Source organism: Microtus ochrogaster, unplaced genomic scaffold (assembly GCF_000317375.1).
Source record: "Microtus ochrogaster isolate Prairie Vole_2 unplaced genomic scaffold, MicOch1.0 UNK16, whole genome shotgun sequence".
NCBI lineage: Eukaryota > Metazoa > Chordata > Mammalia > Rodentia > Cricetidae > Microtus > Microtus ochrogaster.
Genome location: NW_004949114.1, coordinates 6,032,755 through 6,037,681, shown reverse-complemented (window position 1 = coordinate 6,037,681; position 4,927 = coordinate 6,032,755).

Genomic DNA, 4,927 nt, shown 5'->3' with positions numbered 1-4,927 from the left:
AGGAGAGGAGAGGAGAAGAGAAGAGAAGAGAAGAGAAGAGAAGAGAAGAGAAGAGAAGAGAAGAGAAGAGAAGAGAAGAGAAGGCAGGAGGTCAGGAGATCAGCTTGGGGGTATTGAGGAGATTGGGGGGGGCAGAGCTTCTCTCTTAAAGGGACAGAGTACCCAGGTGAGAAGGAAGGTCAGCAGAATGATAACACTTTTGCTGTCTGAAAATTTCTGTATCACTTGATAAGAAATTTCCTAAAAATAAAGGACCCTTTAATACAAATGGCGCAAAGACATGTTTGTCTGTAAACATGAAGTAAAAACTCTCTGAAGAAGTTGTTAAGGTTGGATGTGTAGCCATTTCCCAGAAGATCTTAGTTGAGTTTATGGATCCCAGAGCTATCCTCCTGCATGGACAGCCTTCTGTCCTCTATGTTTTTAAAGTGAGCTCGTGGGCAGCAGTCGGACAGACCGCCCATGCTGGCACTGCTCGCTGCTCTCCTTCCTTGTCTACTCAACACAAACTCACCTGCCAACCCCAAGCTGAGTAAGGCACACCAGCAAACACAGCCATGATTCAAAACCAATTCTAACAAAGGCTGGCCATTTGATAAAGTTGCCAAAACAGAGAATCCTGGGTTGTGTGCGATATGGCATGATGACCCACGTAAATCACAGAATTATAGATCTGGATCACTTAGTTAACCTAGAATTGTTTAGTCCACATTTGTCCTTCATGAAAGTCTTGTGGTAACTGGTAAAGCAGGCCTTTCTCTCTTTTTTCCCCTTCTCTTTTTTCTTTTCTTTTTCCTTTTTTTTTTGGGGGGGGGAGGGAGGAGACAGGGTTCCTCTGTGTAACAGCCCTAGCTGTCCTGGAACTAGCTCTGTAGACCAGGCTGGTCTCGAACTCAAGGAGATCCACTTGCCCCTGCCTCCTAAGTGCTGGGATTAAAGCATGTGCCATCCCCCACCCCCAGCTAAACCAGACGTTTCTATTATCTGCACTAGACAGAGCTAGAGACTCAGTATCACAACCTTCTGGAACAGAGAACTTTGTGTCTATTATAGAGAAGACATTTCTCCTTAAATTGGGTAAGATCATATTCCTTCAGCTGGTATCCTTTAACTCTGGTGGTATTCCCTTTGGTACTGTAGAAATCAGTCTGTACTTTTGAGTATTTAGATGCTCCTAACACATTCTGAGTGTGTTCTCCCTAGGAAAGAAATCCTAACATAGCCCTCTGGAAGTGTCAGACTACCCCAGAGATGAGCAGAAGTCAGCACAGTTCGGTTTCCTTCCTGTCTGGTCACTACTTCTGTTAGTTTAACCTGAAGTCTCTGTAGCCTGCTTTATTCTTCCGAAGGCAAGCAGTCTGCTGCTGTCCTATTAAGACAAGAATCAATGAAAACCCTTAGTCAGACCTTTCAGGCCTATTAAACCTGGTGACCTTCCCTCCACCTCCTCGCCCACATTTGCTTCTTCAAAGCCAAGTCATCTTTAAAGGCTCAGGTCAAGTACTCACCTCTTCCAGCCAGAGTCTCAACAATATTCCCTGACTCTGATGCCATGCTTACTTCCCCTGCTCTCCTCCCCTGGGGCCTTACAGCACAGTATTCTTTAAACCAAACGTGCTCTGATTTATCGGTACCACCATCTCTCTTGGTATTCTGCGCATTCTTTGCGAGCTGGTGGAGCTACATTCATGCTTGCATGCCATGTCACACGAAGCTATCCTAGAAAGATGTGACTTGTTCAAGTTGCCTGCAAGCCTTTTCTGTGGGCATACTGATCTTTCACAGGTTTGGGAGGCAATGGAGGATTTGAAAATGTGGACTCCCACGGTCAGATTTGGGTTGAGTTCTGTTTCTGCCACTAAGCCTTGCATGAGGTGTGAACTCCGTCTGTACCCCTGCTCTCTCATCTGTAAACTGCAGGTAACAAGGACTCCCAGCTGGCCTGGACTCAGGGGATCTGGGAGTAAGAGCTCCGTGCAAGGCTCATGCTCAGTGTTTAGGAAAACTAGGTACCCATTGTTGCGTGTACTCCCAATTGTACATAAATGTTTGTTCTTTTGTGGCAGTCACAAGGAATCAGAGCTGCTTTCTTGCCTCACAGAATATGAATCTCTGGTGGTGGATACCCTGGATTTAGATCCCTAGTTTCCAGCAAAAGTTCTAGAACAATTACCCTCAGTGTTGAACAGATGAACGATCTGAGACCTTTGGATTGTACTCTTCGTGAGTTACATGCATAATGCGTATCTGTAATTAGAGGCTGCACTGTCGGCCCTCAAAATAAAGATCTCAGAACAGGAATAAAGTCACACTTGCAAATTATGAATTAAAAAATGTTTGCTTTATTTTTGAGATTATAATATAATCATATATTCCTCCCTTTCCCTTTCTTCCCTCCAAATCCTTCTATATAGCCCTCTTTGTTCTCTTCCAAATTTAAGGTCTCTTTTTTCCATTAATTGCTGTTAGATGCATATATGTATCCGTACATGCGAACATATCTAAATATAACCTGCTCGGTCTATCTATGTGTGTTTTGGGGGCTGACCAGCAGAATGAATTAAAATGTCATACAGTAGTAGAGAATAGTAGAAGCCGAAAGGAGGGGTAGAAAAATTAACAACTACTTACCGGGATGACTTCATAAAGACAAAGCTGAATCTGTGGATTTTAAGGTAACTATAATACTGACTGAAAAAGCTCACCTGACTCTTAAATCCTATGATTTGGCAATGCCCGGAGGAGAGGTCCCTTTGACTGTGACGACAATGATTTTGCCTCACCCCTAGGGCCTGGGGAGCTGCCATTTTTGCGTCCCTTGTACGTGTTCTTTTTTGTGGCCTTACCTTCTTCTGTCACAATCCTTGGTCAGCCCAGAGAAAACAGCAAACATCCTCTGTGGATAAGCACCTCCCTGCCCCAGTAACATGCTCTTTTAGGCCATGAAGTGTATCTTAACAATTCCTTAGAGCTCTGGTCATGCCACCCTGAGTTACACGCTCTTTTAGGCCGCGAGGTGTGCCTTAATTCTCTAGAGGTTAGGTCGTGCCAGGCACTGTAACAGGGATCTCTTGAACCCTTAGAGACACCAAAGCAGATAGTGGACATTGTCAGAATTTCAGTGTGAGGGAATCAAAAGCGAGACTCAAGTCACCCAGAAAGTTAAGTTGTTGGGTCACGCCTGAAACTCATTTTTCTTTGTTCTGGGGCAAGCGAAGCCTGGTAGCATTGGGTTTGGGACAGAAACACGAAACAAAACCCTCCTCCAACAACAGAACGAAAACCTCCAAAAGCAAAACCCACATCAAACAGTTGCCAGGGACATCCAGTCCGAAGCAGCTGTGCCCCTTTTCACATAAGCAGCTGTCACAGTCACAGGAGAAATGGTCACATGCCTATAACAGCACTCTTATGGACTCTTAGCTAGCAGAGCGCCTTACTGCGGCTTCTCATTGTCTAGGTACCACGTTCGTACTCAAGGAATCCTGTGACCAATAGGCGGCGCTAGAACCCCACGGAACATTTTTCTCCATCTTCTAGGACAGATTTTTTTTTTTAAGCCTCTGCTGTATTTTTATTGCACGAGTACCCTGTCACTTGATTAGACATTTAGTTGCAAAGTCATTATGCTTCAGTGTGGAACTATAAGTTGTCTTGTGCCCAAACCACCTTTTGTTTAAAGGTCGAGAAAGCTGGAGTATAGTCTGGGGACATGACTGGCTCGGGGTTTGCTGTGTTGTTAATAACTGTGTCAGGACTGGATCTCAAGTTTGTAGACTCCAAGTTCAATGCCTAATGTGTTATTTCTCACTTCATCTCCCTTCTTCTTCCTGAAGTTCTCCTCCTGGTGCTATTTATTTATTTTATTTTTTCCAGATTTAATGAAGTACAACAGATAAAGTCATAAAGATTGAAGGTATACACTGTGGTGAAATGATATACACATGAATTATGAAGCAACTATCACTATAAAGTTATTTAATATTTACTAGATCTTATATATTTACTTTAGTGTGATTAAAAACATTTAAAATGTCCCATCTTTACAAATTCCTAGTATACAATAAAATAAACTATATTCAGCACACAGTATTAATAGTAGGCTTCTGGACTTACTGTTCATCCTCACAGCCAGGAGTCTGTACCCTCAGACTGCAGATCATTCCAGTCCCCAGCACTGGGCAGCCACACTTTCTTTGCCCTCCCCCCAGTCCCCAGCACTGGGCAGCCACACTTTCTTTGCCCTCCCCCCAGTCCCCAGCACTGGGCAGCCACACTTTCTTTGCCCTCCCCCCAGTCCCCAGCACTGGGCAGCCACACTTTCTTTGCCCTCCCCCCAGTCCCCAGCACTGGGCAGCCACACTTTCTTTGCCCCCCCCAGTCCCCAGCGCTGGGCAGCCACACTTTCTCTATCCCCTCCCTCAAGTCCTCAATGCTGGGCAGCCACACTTTCTCTATCCTCCCCTCCCCCCCAAGTCCTCAGTGCTGGGCAGCCATACTTTCTCTATTCTCTGTTTATATGAGTTCACTTTTTAAAGATTCTACTGAAAATGATACTATTACAATCTTAGTATTTCTCTTATTTCACTTAATTTCATAGGCTCATTTTATCCATGCTATTCAGAATGGCAGGATTTCCTTTTTTAAAAAAAATTGTTACCAAATAGTATCATTTTATACATAATATATATTTATGTGTACCTTATTTCATATACATAGGCAAACATACACACATACTTACATTTCACCCTTCCTACATCCATAGCTGAGCACTTGGGTTGAATCTGTATCGTAGCTCTGAATCTGTATTGTAGCTCTGAATCTGTATCGTAGCTCTGAATCTGTATTGTAGCTCTGAATCTGTATCCTAGCTCTGAATCTATATCTTATCTCTGAATCTATATCTTATCTCTGAATCTGTATCTTA